Raw genomic sequence first — 16,545 nt, forward strand, 5'->3', positions numbered from 1 at the left:
GGCTTAGTTAAGTGACAAAAAGCAGTGAAAAGAAATGCAAAAACATCAGCTGAGGAACTGAATTCAGAAGAAAATGGCTGGAACTGCAAAAAGATTAGTTAACGCTAGGTCTGCCTGTGATTGGTTAGGGTGGTAAGCGGTGTGCCTGACTGGTGGAAATTTGAAAATTCTAATGCTGGGAAGAGTCTGTTAAAGTCAGTTGAGGATAACTGGGCAAAGAGAGGGTTGGAGAAAAAAGGAAAAACATTGTAAAAAAATAATTCAGGAAAGGCATGGTTACTAGATGCACATACAATAGTGTCACATTTTTTCTTACAGTATTTATCTCACTTAGTACAGATTCAAGGAGAAGAGACTGGATTTATACCTCACCCTTCACTACCCAAAGGAGTATCAGAGTCTTACAATCTCCTTTCCCTTTCCACAACAGACACTCTGAGGTAGGTGGAACCAAGACAGCTCTAGCAGAAACTGCTCTTGAGAGGAACAGCTATTTGAAAACTTGTGACTGACTCAAGGTCACATCAACAGGTGCAAGTGGAGGAATAGGGAATCAATCCTGGTTCTCCCAGATTAGAGTCCACACAGTTAACCACTACGCCAAAATGACTCTCAGTTGAAAGTTGTTCTGTTATTTAAATCTTATTAAAACTTTTTTTAAAAAAATCCCTAATCCCTATATCTAGCTGTCAGTTTTATCAATTACCATGTTATATTAATATTTCCCAAAGTATTCTTGGGAAACAGAAATCTCAAATTTTGGTGGAGGGTGGGGGGGGACAGTAACCTAAATAGGCAGAGTGTCACACAAACTTGTAAATGAAGAATTCTCCTGAACAGAGAAACTGTTTGATGATGGTCCCTAGAAGCAGTGATACAGTCTTGGGAATGGTATTCTAGACCTCACATTGAATATTGCCCACGGAAAAGAAGTTCATAGACTAAAACCCCCTAAGCCTTGTTTCATTATCTAGAACACATTATTGTTCAGCCTCAGTTTCTCCATACGAAAATGAAATCTGTGAGCAAGTTCACACATCCTCCCTTTAAAGAGATACCATATGTAAAAAAGACTTCCAGGATTTGTAAAAGACACTACTAGTTCGACCACCACTATGGCAGCCATGGCTAGAGATTGCTTTCACATTCACATGAGGAATCTAGAGCATTTGTAACTTGAAGATGATTTGATTACTAATGTTGGGGGGGGGTGATTTCTCTTGTAAAAAGCTCGTGTCAATTCCAGCAATTAGAACAATTTCACTGAGACCAAGTAAAGCGTTTAAACAATCAGTTTCTGAGCATGCACAACCAGCAAATATGAGCCTCACCCACCCAGTCTGATTTCCAGATGCAAAGGCACAAAAGTGACATATATGCTTGAAATGCCTCTCCTATTTAATTACAAACAGAGTAGCAATTTCAGGGCAAGAGAACTTGACTCATAATAAAGCAAGGGTTATCAACTTGGGAAATTAATAGCAACCATTCATATCTGAATTTCAGTAGCATTACTACAAAGAAAGAAAATAGCTAGTTCAGTGATTTTTTTTAATTTCCTCTAGCAAAAAAAGAAGCAATTCAACTATCATTCTGAGGGGGGGACCTCAGGTAGTAACCCCACTCTCCCTAATGTGTCTCTGTCTCAAGGGAAGGCTGGAAGGAAGCATTCCAGCCAAAGGCATTTGTGGTGGCTCTCAAAAATAGTGGTCAATATACAGTCATGGAGTCTTTGCTCTATGTAGCTGCTCATTAATGCTAATATAGTGAGGGGCCCACAGCATCATTTTATGAACAGCAGTTGACAAATAAGCCATCAGAGAATGAGTAAAGAATGAAGGGAATGAGGACAGAGTGGGGAATGATGAAAGGGTTGGAACACTTTCCCTATGAAGAAAGGTTAAAATGCTTGGGGCTCTTTAGCTTGGAGAAACGTCAACTGAGGGGTGACCTGATAGAGGTTTACAAGATCATGCATGGGATAGAGAAGGTAAGAAAGAAGTACTTTTCTCCCTTTCTCGCAGTGCAAGAACTCGTGGACACTCAATGAAATTGCTGAGCAGTCGGGTTAGAATGGATAAAAGGAAGTACTTCTTCACTCAAAGGGTGGTTAACACATGGAATTTACTGCCACAGAAGGTGGTGGCACCTACAAGCATAGACAACTTCAAGAGGGGATTGGATAAACATATACAGCAGAGGTCCATCAGTGGCTGTTAGCCACAGAGCATTGATGGAACTCTCTGTCTGGGGCAATGATGCTCTCTATTCTTGGTGCTTGGGAGGGGCAACAGGATGAGGGCTTCTGGTGTCCTGGCCCCACTGATGGACCTCCTGATGGCACCTGTGGTTGGGGGTTTTTTTGTTTTTTGCCACTGAGTGACAGAGTGTTGGACTGGATGGGCCACTGACCTGATCCAACATGGCTTCTCTTATGTTCTTATGGGAAGTGTTAGGGTTTAGGCATACTATTAGCAGAGTAGCATGGAGAGAACCACAAATAACAGCCAGGCACACGGTTTAGTTTAAGAATAAAAGTAGTTTACTTTACTAATGAGGAAAAGGTATGACTGGGATTTCTAGAAAACAAAGACGGATTCGATATCCTATCTAGCTTCTAGGCTACATCTCGACTCTCTCGAGTCTTAACTTCAACTGCATGGAGATCTAAGGGATTAACACAAAGGGCAATAAAACTGACCAAATGTTTTCCCCTAGACCACCACCCAAATATATGGATTAGCCTATTAGGGCTCTCCCTCAATGGTCACTATGCATATTGACACCTAGCCTTGGAAGGAAGTACATGCAAACATTCTCATTGGCTCTACCTATCTCACTGGCTAAACATCAGCATGCATATACAAACACTTAACTCATGACAACAGGAAGTGAAATTGCATCAAAAACCCAACAGGAAGTCATGAAGACAAGAGGCTGAATTGTGAGAGCATCATTGTACAGAAATTTAGATAGATAGATAGATAGATAGATAGATAGATAGATAGATAGATAGATAGATAGATAGATAGATAGATAGATAGACAGACAGACAGACAGACAGACAGACAGACAGACAGACAGACAGACAGACAGACAGACAGACAGACAGACAATACAGTGAAACTTAAGGCAACACATTCTGTAAAAGTCTATCAATGTAGGTATCATTAAATATTAAATATTTCTCTTTATGAGAAAAGTGGCATGTTGTTATGGTCTAAGGTCTTTATACCACCAATTCATAGCCACTGGATGACTGGAGAATATGGACTGGTGAGTTTAAAGCCATTATTGCACTACAGAAAACCTCTCATAATGTAGTAAATATCTGCTCAAATATTGTTTTTCTTAGCAAAGTCACATGCTATAGCGGTCAACCCCTTACCTCCTCTCAGTGAAGGGAGTATATATGAACAACACCTGAAACTGCCTTATACAGAATCAAACCACTGCTCCATCAGGATCTGTATTGTCTACTCAGGACTGGCAGTGGCTCTCCACACTTCAAGTGGAGGTTCTTCAAGTCACTTACTACTGGAGATGCCAGGGATTGAACCTGGGACCTTCTGCATGTCCAGCAGATGCTCCACCACTGAGCCCTCCTCCCCACAAGTATGATCATAAAAAGCAAGAATATCTGACTCCTCAGTTGAATGCCAGAGGGGTCACTGTAGATTGAACTGCAAAAAACATGTATTTGTAAATATAAATTCAAGACCACACTTCTGCACTTTAGATTTGAGTAGGTCATTCTATCCTCAGGTATTGCACACTGATACTAGTATTCACATGTCAATCAAGATTCTCTTGTAACAACCTCTTGTAGCAACTATCTTTGAGATAGTTAAGCAAAACTGGCTGTCATTTTTGAAAACTCTTCTCCAGTTTCCCCCCATTCTCTCTTCCAGCATACTTCCATTTTGTGCAATGCTTACAAAATGTCCCTGTGTGCCTTTTTTTATTGTGTCCAGCAAGGTAATATCATAAGCTTTGAAAACATTACTTTGGCTGTTGTGATTTTTATAGCTCCTACTCTTTTCTGTACACAATAGCAATGAGTTACTCAGCTTCTGAGTATACTATAACTCAGAGCAATCATTTGGCCTAAGAAAAGATGGAAGTATAAAGCAGACAACTGCAATTAAGTTTTCTCCCCATGCATTGCGGAGACAGTATGGTAGTCACCAAAAACTATGGAAGTAAATAGCAACACCATGTTGGCAGACTTATAACTAAAGCCCATCTTGATGACACAAATAGGGAATCCTGACTTTTCTTGCCAAACAACTTTAAACATTTCATAATGGCAAGAAACATTTCTTTCCCTTCTCGTCTGTCTTCCCACGAACTTCAGATTCCTTGTCCTTGTAGCAATCTAAGCATTCATTCCCCAGAGAGGAAACCACAGAGGATTTGGTGGTTGTGGAGGTAATGGTTTACATACATCAAAGAGATCTTAAGGCAGGGAAGTGCCAATTAATCTACATTAAAGAGAAATTAGCCAAATATTAAAACAATAGAAGGGAGACAAGAGGGGGAATATCATCCCATAATGTACTCATTAACCAAAATGGTCTTGATGAACATTCCATCATGTGACAGTAACTGTCTGGTTTCACTTCATTAGCAATGAGGTTAATTACTGGCAAAAACGCAGGTAGATTTGCTGTCCTCCCCCTCCCACGCCCATAACCATTCATGGGTGGGAATTCAAGCTCCCCTTACCAACTAATGGCTTCTAATGCTGCTCTATTTGTAAAGGCAAGACAAGTAGAACATAGTAATTTTTCACAGGGAGATGACAAGAATGCATCTCATTTGGAGTTGGGGTTCATAATGGAAGATATAGGGATAACCAGCTGTTTTTATAAAAACCAGGAGAGATGCTTTTAAAAAACTAAACTAAGATGAGGTGATTCCACAGAAAATAGAGGAAGGTCTCTGGATTTATTTCTACTGAAGCAGAGCTGGCCAACAAGTTGCTTGCTAGAGGATTCTGACCAACTGCTGTAGGTCCAAATACTGATGTCAGGATAACCCAAAGTGGAATAGCTGCTGCAGCCTGGGGCTTCTGTGGGGACCTCTCCAACCTATATGACATCTGCCCCCTGCTCGAGAGCCACTCCACTGACCACAAATGCTGTCCAGCATTGCCAGAAGAAGGGTAAGCAGATGATACACAATGGAGCTATCAGCAGTTGTTCTCCAGCTGTATCAGGGATGGGCATGTGGGCAGTGGGTGCAGCTGTGAAGACAGCCATTGGGAGGGCTTTTGAACAAGCAAGAAAGGACAATGGAGAAGAGTATTTGGGCATGGGGGAAGGAGGTGTCCATGGGGGGCATGGCAATGAGCAGGGCATAGGGTCTTGTGGGTCAAAAAAAGCCTTTCCTGTTTTCTCCAGGAAGATAAATCCCAACCTTTCTACTTCTCAAATTTCTATCCCTTTCTAGGTGTCAGCTTCTGGCTGGAGGTGTGAGCTAACCATTTCCTTGTCTTTGGCCAGTGAGACCATTAGGATTTCTAAAGAATTGCTGGATGAGACAGAAGAGCTATTGATTTCTGTCTGCTCTCTGCTAAGAGAGAGAAAAACTTTTTAAAAACACCCTAAACGTTAAGATTCTGCACAACCCAAACTCCCAGACTCAAATGTGTTTCACCATATCAGTCATTTGAAAAACTGGTAAAAATAAAAACTTTAATTAAAAGCCTTGTGGGGGAATATATGTGTTTTGGCCTGGCTCCTAATAGAAAGTAAAGTACGTGCCAAGCAAGACTGAGAAGAGAATGCTTTTCAGAGGTAAGGTGCCAACACAGAAAATGTCCTGCTTTCTTGCTTCATCTCTGAAGAGAGCAGGACTTGAGAGGCAGATCTGAACTGGTGAGCTGGGTACTACAGGAGGAGACGGTCACTCATACCTCAAATAATACTTTTTAAAGATCACTTCTGCCAGTTAGATTTCAAATGTGTAATGCCAAGGGAACAAAAATGTACATTAATCATTATTATAAAGTAATTTCAGTTAAATTAAAACAAGTGAAATAAACGAGCAATTGAATCAAGGTGATTTAGTCATAGGGCTGCCAGGTCTGTGTTGGAAAATACCTGGAGATTTTTGGGAGTGGATCTGGGAGAGGGCGTAGTTTGGGGAGGGGAGGGGCCTCAGCAACATACAAGTGCCATAGAATCTACCCTTCAAAGCAGCCATTTTCTCCAGGGGAGCTAATCTCTGCCAGCTGAAGATCTGCAAGGCCCACCTGGAGGTTGGCAACCCTAGTTTAGATGACCTGGTATGATAATAATCACCACCTGATAACTCACTATGGTTACCTCTAGTTGCTGATACTTCAGCATCATCCCTTCTCCTTCCAGTTATTGCTTCACAATTGGTGATCCTAGCCACTCAGGGATCATGTAGTCTGTTGAATGATAACTATGTAGCCAGTCCTGTTTGGCTGTATGATAATGTAATTGAGAATGACATCAGTTGAGAGAGAGGAAACCAATGAACATTTTGGCAAACAATCCTGAAACATTGCCCACAAAAACCCAAGTGATTTTTTTCCCCAGGACTGCAGAAATTTTCTGGAAAATGACAAACGGTTTTGGTTTCACTCTGCTTATTAACGTTTAACTGAAACTTTCTGCACAGTCAAGTTTTAAAACACACACTCGCACGCACATTAAATACTTCTGCATAGTCTTTGATATGCAAATAATCTGGATGCAACTGAGTAAATCAGCTTTTGCAAAGAGTGCCAAGGTTGGAGTGGGGGAGGATGTTTTCAGTCTCCTGTCCCAGGAGTCACTCTTTCTGATAAAAATGCCTCTCAAAGGTAGAGAGGGAAAATGAAAAATCCTCAAAAAATATTTCTACAATATGTAGTAATGTAACAGCCAGTACCAAGGGGAGAGCTTTGGTGATCTGAAGCACATAAACTAATGAAAGCATGTGTAAGCAGGCACATGATATTCAGTGGTCCAGGCCTCAAGCTGACCTCAAGGTTACGTTGCAAATAGCTTGAGTTTGTACTATTAAATGGGCCCTGAGGCCCAAGGAATGCATTTCCTAACTCATTAAAACAAACGCTATCTGGAGGATTACTTGTTTGAAGATCCTGTGTTCAATGGGATTGTCTATTCCCTATGCAAACTGATAAGTTGATAACATTTGATTCCTGTAAACTTTGGTCCACAGCATTCCCATAACCTCTAAAGGCAAACTCCCTGTTATCCACTAAGGTTAAAATCAAAACCAAGAAAGAGTCTCCATTTGATGGTCACAGCAGTAAACACTGCCCTCGGACAAAAATACTAAAGTGCAAAACATGGATTTCATCATGAGACCATGGGGAGGGGGGGCGGTTGCACAGTGCAAACCTGTGGTTGTGTTCCTATATTGCACGAGAAGCTTTTTGTGATGACAAATGCAAATTTTTATTCCTCTCTGCTCCCAGTTTGCTTCCCAATTATTCTAAAAGTCATACACAACCTGCAGCTTCGGATATAGCTAGCCTACCTGTGTGTTAATGAACAGAGAAAGGTAAAGGAGACCCAAGTAACCAACATGTAGTTCTCTCTTTTGCCAGCCTCATCCAGGGTAGAGGAATGCAATGCGACTCTGCTAGGTATATGTTAACACAAACAAAGAAGTGAAAATCACCTGGAAGTTGCTGGTGTTCGGCTCAGCATAAACTTGACAAACAGACCGATCATGTGGACTGGAGGCCATGTATATTTGTCACCTTATTGGAAGGCGCTGTACTGTGAAGCTGCAGGAATGCTATTAAGTGGAGGCTGCACTGTTAAATTGGGAATAAAATCCATTTCTATTGATTCTTTAGAAAGTCCTTATGGATCATTTAGGATGCAGCATGTGTTCCAGCCTGCACAAGAGGAAGCAATCACGCTCAAAAACAAATGCAGTGACCTGTGGGCATTTCTATGCATGAATGAGCATGTCCACAAATTGGACTTTTTTCCTGCCTCGGAGAGAAGCAAATGGTGCCTGTTTCCTCCCCCCGCACAGTACAGGTGCTAACAAAGTCTCTTGATATAAACGAACATGTACCACCCTGAATTCCTTAGAGAAAGGTCAAAAGATGACCAGAACCATCTGTGGGCTCTAACCACAGGCATTCAGATTTGCAGGGCTCTTTTTGATAGCAGGAACTCCTTTGCATACCCCTGACGTAGCCAATTCTCCAAGAGCTTGCAGGGCTTTTACCCTCAAAATGATACATACATGTTTTCTCAGTTAGCATCAATGAGCAAGTGGTCTCTTTGTAGGTGTGGAACAGGCCAATTGAAACTAAATGTTTTTATTGTATTTAAAATGTTTTTATTGTATTTTATTGTTTTTATATGTTGTGCTCCGCCCTGAGCCCTACTGGGAATGGGCGGAATAGAAATATACTAAATAAATAAATTCAAACAAGAAATAATATTCAGTTATTCAGAATTTAAAAATTAAAAGGGGACTTCAATAGCACTTGTCATGACTACTTTTTTGTTTCTCATAATAGTTTTAGCAGTGTGAGGAACACGAATCAAAACGTTTTTGATGCCCTGTTGATATGCATAGCTAATATATGGGTCTCATCAATTGTTAATACATACATACCATTGAACTGGACAGAAATACAGGTGCTCTTGAGCAAAAAATAAAAAAAAATGTGGTCTGAATCACAGGGATGTCAGCCCCCGCCCTCCTTCTTTGAATGGAATCTTTGCTAATTATCTTATCTTTCTACAAGACTAGACAGTTCTTTGTTTCTGGAAAAAGAGGTGCTGGAACTCTCAAGAAGAAATGAAGGAGAAACACATTGGTGCCCCTCATGAACTTTTAGACATTTATGAGAATTTTGTTGCCACCAAGAGGTTCTCAAACTCTGTTCCAACATGTTCTCCCCCCCCAAAAAAAAATATTTGGACCTAGATAATTCAAGGAAATCTGGTTGAAAATTGATTGAAGGTTCCAAGGTACCCCCACTGCATAAGTACAACCTCCTGGCTCTTGCATTAATGCAGCACTCCTTGCCTGCCAGGAACAGAATCCTCTCTCTGATGAGTAAGCAGGCCTCTCGTCTGATCCAGCTCACCATCTCCCTGTTCTTGTTTTACTCTCTATTCTGCAGACTGCTAAATGCAACTACAAGGACTCCTCCAAAAATATTGTTAACCTGTCACAACACAGACTCAGCCCTTCAGAAGAGTCAGTTCTTTCACATGGACTTTCATTCTGCCCCACTAAATCCACACAGAAGATTCAGCTCTGTGGGGACCTGGGGACCTTTTTCCACCGTCTTCGCCTAAAGGAATATTTCCAACATACACATGAACAGACCAAGGAAGAATAAACCACATCTTCACAACGTATCATCACACACTCCACTGGAGAACATTTACCATCCCAACAACCCAACAATGAACAGGATACTTGCCACATCATACCAACAAAACAACATTACAAGAAAAAAAACTCCACATGGACTCCAACCGAAGGTCGCAATGCCACACTGGATCACTGCATTGAGTGCTTTCGCCAGAGGGTCCAAACTGATGTGATCAACAAACAACACCATGCACAGCAGAATCTCAACTATGCTGAAAGGAAGGCCATAGACAGTCTCAGGAACAATATGAATATTACAATTAAAGAGGCAGACAAAGGAGGAGCTGTTGTGATCATGAACACATCAGACTACATCAAGGAGGCTCAAAGACAACTCTCAAATACTTCATTTTACAAACCACTGGACTCAGTCCCCATACAGGAATATAAAAAAGAACTAAACAAGATTACAAAGGAATTACCACTGAGTATTCAGGAACAGATCCTGTCAGACACATCACAGGAACCTTGACCAGGTACTTTTTATCTTCTACCCAAAATACACAAACCAGGCAACCCGGGACATCCCATTATGTCAGGGATAGGCACCATCACTGATGGGGGTATCTGGATATATGGACTCTATTCTAAGACCCTATGCCACCAGTACTCCCAGTTATGTTCGTGATTCTGCAGATTTTTTGAGGAAAATACAATCTTTGAACAACCTTCCAGAGAACACTATCTTAGCCACCATGGATGTGGAATCTTTATATACCAACATCCCACACCAAGATGGATTACAAGTTGTAAGTAATATAATCTCTGATAAAAACACAGCTGACTTTGCCACCAAATGGCCATTTTGTTCTCACCCATAACTACTTCAGATTTGGCAATGAACTTTTCCTACAGATCAATGGTACAGCTATGGGCACCCACATGGCCCCACAATATGCTAACATCTTCATAGCTGACTTGCAGCAACACTTCCTAGACTCCCACTCCTACCTACCTTATACCTGTGTTACATTGATGACATTTTTATGGTCTGGACACATGGTAAAGAAGCCCTGGATACATTTCACCAGGCATTCAATGACTTCCACCCCACCATCAACCTGACAATGAACCAGTCTACGCAAGAAATACATTTTCTGGACACCACTGTTAAAATACACAATGGATGCATAGACACTACCTTATACTGGAAACCTATTGACCGACAAACATACCTGCATGCCTCCAGCTACCATCCCAAACATACCAAATGATCCATTGTATACAGCCAGGCTCTTCGCTACAGCCACATTTGCTCCAATTCTGCTGTCAGAGATTCTCACCTGAGGGATCTACAACAAACCTTTTTGGAATTAACGTACCCACCTGATGAAATCAGGAAACAGATTAACAAAGCCAGAATGATACCCAGAGAAAACCGGTTACAAGACAAACCCAAAAAAGACAATAACAGAACATCACTAGTGGTCACACACAACTCTCAACTGAAAACAGTTCAACGTATCATCAACAACTTACAACCTCTATTGAATAGTGACAGCTCTCTTTCAAAAGTACTGGGGGGTAAAACTTTTCTTGCACACAGATAGCCCCCTAATCTCAAACAACTCCTCACCCACAACAATACAACATCTCATCTGAGCATGGACACTGGTACCAGAGCTTGCAATAAACCCAAGTGCCAACTTTGCTGCCACATACACCCAGACAACACAATCATTGGACCTAACGGTATTAATTACACCCTCTTAGGCTCATCTTCCAACATTATATATATCATTAAATGCCAACAATGCCCTTCAGTTCTCTACATAGGGCAAACAGGACAAACCCTCCGCCAAAGGATAAATGGACACAAATCTGACATCAGGAATTACAGAACTGAGAAACCTGTGGGGGAACACTTTAACCTTCCAAAGCATTCAGGGTGGCCAGACCGTCCCGGGCAGCAGGGAATGTCCCGGTTCTAGCCCCCTATTCCCGCCTCCCGGGCTGGCTATACCGGGACCATTAGAGGTCCCGGTTTAGCCAGCCCCGGAGGTGGTGGGCCGCGGGCGCCGGCGGGGAAGGCCGCGAGTGAGGAAGGGAGCGTCCCTGCGCGTGCGCAGGGCCGCTGCACACGCACAGGGACGCTCCCTCACTCACTCGCCGCCTTCCCCGCCCACGCGGGGACTCTGGAGGGCCTCCAGCGACCAGCGGACCAGCGGAGGCCGCGGAGAGGCCGCGGAGGCGCCGGCGTGGTCCCGGGAGGCCCTCCAGAGACTCTGGAGGGCCTCCGGCGACCAGCGCCGACCAGCGAAGGCCTCTCCGTGGCCTCCGCTGGTCGCTGGAGACTCTGGAGAGACTCTGGAGGGCCTCCGGCGACCAGCGCCGACCAGGGGAGGCCTCTCCGCGGCCTCCGCTGGTCACTGGAGGCCGCGGAGGCGCCGGCGCTGGTCCCGGGAGGCCCTCCAGAGATTCTGGAGGGGCTCCGGCGACCAGCGCCGACCAGGGGAGGCCTCTCTGCGGCCTCCGCTGGTCGCTGGAGGCCCTCCAGAGACTCTGGAGGGCCTCCAGTGACCAGCGGAGGCCACAGAGAGGCCGCGGAGGCGCCGGCGCTGGTCCCGGGAGGCCCTCCAGAGACTCTGGAGGGCCTCTGGCGACCAGCGCCGACCAGCGGTCGCTGGAGGCCCTCCAGAGACTCTGGAGGGCCTCCAGCGACCAGCGGAGGCCACAGAGAGGCCGCGGAGGCGCCGGCGCTGGTCCCAGGAGGCCCTCCAGAGACTCTGGAGGGCCTCCGGCGACCAGCGCCGACCAGCGGAGGCCGCGGAGAGGCCGGCGCTGGTCCCTGGAGGCCCTCCAGAGACCAGCGCCGGCCTCTCCGCCGCCTCCCCGGCCTCCGCAGCCGCTGCCAGCCCCGCCAGCAGCACCAGCAGGCCGGAGGAGAGGCCGCCACCCGCCCTGGAACAAGGTAAGTAAGCAGGGAGGGGGGGGCTGCTGGCGGGAGGGGGCGGCCGGCCTTCCTTCCCTCCCTCCCTCCTTCCCCTCCCTCCTTCCTTTCTTCCTTTCTTCCCTTCCTCCCTCCTCCCTTCCTTCCTTTCTTCCTTCCCTCCTTCCCTCCCTCCCTCCTCCCTTCCTTCCCTCCCTCCCTCCTCCCTTCCTTCCCTCCCTCCTTCCTTCCTTCCTTTCTTCCTTCCCTCCCTCCCTCCTCCCTTCCTTCCTTTCTTCCTTCCCTCCCTCCCTTCCTTCCCTCCCTCCTCCCTTCCTTCCCTCCCTCCTCCCTTCCTTCCCTCCCTCCTTCCTCCCTCCCTCCCTCCTTCTTTTCTTCCTTCCTTCCCTCCTTCCCTCCCTCCTTCCTTCCTTCCTTCCCTCCCTCCCTCCTCCCTTCCTTCCCTCCCTCCTTCCTTCCTCCCTCCCTCCTTCCTTTCTTCCTTCCCTCCTTCCCTTCCTCCCTTCCTTCCTTCCTTTCTTCCTTCCCTCCTTCCCTCCCTCCCTCCTCCCTTCCTTCCTTCCCTCCCTCCCTCCCTCCTCCCTTCCTTCCCTCCTTCCTTCCTTCCTTCCTTCCTTCCTTCCTTCCTTCCTTCCTTTCGTTCTTTCTTTCTTCCCTCCCTCCCTCCTCCCTTCCTTCCTTTCTTCCTTCCCTCCTTCCCTCCCTCCCTCCTCCCTTCCTTCCCTCCCTCCTTCCTCCCTCCCTCCTTCCTTCCTTCCTTCCTTCCTTCCTTCCTTCCTTCCTTCCTTCCTTCCTTCCTTCCTTCCTTCCTTCCTCCCTTCCTTCCCTCCCTCCCTCCTTCCTCCCTCCCTCCCTCTCTCCCTCTCTCTGGCCACCCCTGGAGTAGACAATACTGACTTTGTGGACCCAAGCACTGATTCAGTGTAAGGGAGCTTTGTGTTTGTGACTGGACTAGACAATACTGACTTTGGTGGACCCAAGCACTGATTCAGTGTAAGGGAGCTTTGTGTTTGTGACTGGACTAGACAATACTGACTTTCGTGGACCCAAGCACTGATTCAGTGTAAGGGAGCTTTGTGTTTGTGACTGGACTAGACAATACTGACTTTCGTGGACCCAAGCACTGATTCAGTGTAAGGGAGCTTTGTGTTTGTGACTGGACTAGACAATACTGACTTTCGTGGACCCAAGCACTGATTCAGTGTAAGGGAGCTTTGTGTTTGTGTGTTTGTGCAATTTTGTTCTCAGATCCTGTATTTACTTCATCAGTATATGGGATAAGGCACTTTCTCAACTGTGCTGCATAATGCAGCCTATTTATTTTGTCCTGTTTGCTCTGTTGGCTCTATCTGCGCCACCTTCATCACTTTCGGGGTGTGGATCCCCCAGTGGGGTGGTCTCCCGACTCCCTCCGCCAGCTGTTTCTGATAGCCCTGCACCCCCTCTTTTATTTGATGTGTGTCCCATGCGGGTGCCACCCTCCCGCCGGGAGATGCCGCAAAATGAGCTCCCTTGAGGCTTATGGCGGCAGGGCTCGGGGGAAGCGAGCTAGACTGCACGCTGAAGCAGCCTGTCGGTCACTTCCGGGTTCCTGTCCTGCATCTCGACCTGTGTTATTAGTGACAGGCTGCTTCGGCGTGCCGCTGCGCCGGCCCCCTGGGTCCCACAACGATGGGACCGATGCCACAGGGACGGGCTCGAAACACTCTATAACCCCTCAAAAGAACAGCAGTCTAGCTCGCTTCCCCCGAGCCCTGCCGCCATAAGCCTCAAGGGGGCTCATTTTGCGGCATCTCCCGGCGGGAGGGTGGCACCTGCACGGGACACATATCAAATGAAAGAGGGGGCGCAGGGCTATCAGGAACAGCCGGCGGAGGGAGTCGGGAGACCACCCCACTGGGGGATCCACACCCCGAAAGTGATGAAGGTGGCGCAGATAGAGCCAACAGAGCAAACAGGACAAAATAAATAGGCTGCATTATGCAGCACAGTCTCACTGGAATCTCACTGGAATCTGACTGGCTTCTCAGCATGGAACCCGTTCTCTCTAGTCTTCTAACTTTGAAAAAAGTAAAAAAAGAGTTTCATTTAACTTTACTTCCCCCTTTCCCTCTCTATAAATAATCTTGGTGTTTCCGGCGGTGATATTTGGGGGATTTTTGGGGACGTCACAGGAAGTGCTGTGAAGTCACTTCTTGTTTCCGGCAGTGGCATTTGGGGGAAATGATGTCATTTGGGGGAAATGATGTCACAGGAAGTGATATCACTTCCTGCTTCCGGCAAGTGGCGCGGGGGAAATGATGTCACAGGAAGTGATGTCACTTCCTGTTTCCGGCAGGTGGTGTGGGGAAAGTGATGTCACAGGAAGTGATGTCACTTCCTGTTTCCGGCGGTGGCATGACGTCACAGGAAGTGACGTCACCGGAAGTGACGTCACTTCCTGTTTCCGGCGGCGCCCGCGCTTCGCGCGCGCACACCCCTACCTTCCCCCCCAAAAAGGTGTCCCTGGCTGGCCTTCAGACATTATGGCCACCCTATCAGTGGGTGACCTCAAAGTAGCTGTTTTACTGCAAAGGAACTTCAAGAACAGAACGGAGAGAGAAACTGCTGAATTACAAACTATTATGAAACTTGGAACAAATACCTCACCAGGAGTGAACAGAGATGTTGTTTTGTTTTTTTTATCTCATTACATATGCTAAACCCACTTTCACCAAGTATGGCCATATATCCACAGTATTCCAATGTATTTCTCTTTTAGGATAGTGTATCAGAATAACGCTTTTGTATTGATATACTCAAACAAGGGATAGTGGCTGTTTATCTCATTATGTATATTAAACCCATCTTCCACTATATTTTAATGTATTTTTTTTCCTAATGGCAAACTAGGATGATGTATATATTTGTTTTACATTTTAAAAGGAACAGGAAAAACTTCTGGGACAGAAATGCCTTCTTTTTGACCCAGGTTTATTATCAATAGAATAATTAACAGGCATTCTCACATTCTGACATGTTACTGTTTTATGGTTTCCCATGCTAATTCAACCCAGATAAAAGGTTTTCTGAATTTTTTAATTTTACTATTCTGCTATTGGATTTTAACTTTGTACCACTTGGCATTCCAAACCCCACCAGCTACATGTGGCTCTGCTTACTGTACCTCATTCCTCGTCTGAAGAAGTGTGCATGCACACAAAAGCTTACGTTCTGAATAAAACTAAGTTGGTCTTAAAGGTGAATTGACTCCTATTTTGTTCTACTACTTCAGACCAACACGGCTGCCTATTTGGGGTATTCTCTCTTGTGCTGCATCAGCAGGCCCCCTCCATCCAGATCCCATGTCCTCCTCAACCCACAGGACTGCCGTGTCCTTCACTCCTCATGTTTTCTTTCTCCATCTAATTAGCAACTTTAATGATGGCTTGTTTAATGTTCCTGTCATACGCATGAATTATTATTGCTGCACAAAAGATCAAAGTGCAGCCACACCAGCGAGATTACTTTAAAAGTTTTTTCATTGTGTCTCTGTCAGAGGGGGTGTTGGAGACCAGTAGTCTGACTCAAAATAAGGTATGAGTTGCTGGCCATGGAGACCAGGAATATCTTTTAAAAGCCAGGCAAAACCATAGCAGCAATCCCGTCAAACGTAGCATCACTGTTTATACATGCTTTAAATTTTAAGGTTGTACGTGAGGATTACACCATGGTCATTTTCGCACTCACCTTAATCAGCAGCGACGACCCTCTTCACCGCGCAGGATCTGCACGGATTTTGCACTAATTGCCGCGGAGCACCCAGAAGAGCCGGAAAGTCCCGGCGCTTTTGCGGCGCAAATGGAAACCGCCAAAACCCAGTTTCCATTTGCACCGCAAAAGCGCCGGGACTTTCCGGCTCTTCTGGATGCTCCGCGGCAATTAGTGTGAAATCCGCGCAGATCCTGCGTGGTGAAGAGGGTCGTCGCTGCTGATTAAGGTGAGTGCGAAAACGACCCATGTGTCACACCAAGCTGAAGAAAAAGCAACTAGTAGAAAAGGGTACACAGATGACTGGAGGGCAGATAATATGTGAGTAAACTGTATGACTAGAAGTCCAGAAAAATAAATTGTCCCTTTAAAAGCAGTCTGCTCCCCACTGAACAGAAAATGTTCCCCTTGCGCCTTGTGGCCTGTTTCAGCCACTGAAAACAGTGCAAGAGAAAAGGTAGGAATTCCTTCTTCTTCCACACAGTGGACACAATCCAAATCACACCCTG

This window comes from Heteronotia binoei, chromosome 6, assembly GCF_032191835.1.
Source record: "Heteronotia binoei isolate CCM8104 ecotype False Entrance Well chromosome 6, APGP_CSIRO_Hbin_v1, whole genome shotgun sequence".
In the NCBI taxonomy this organism is placed as follows: Eukaryota; Metazoa; Chordata; class Lepidosauria; order Squamata; family Gekkonidae; genus Heteronotia; species Heteronotia binoei.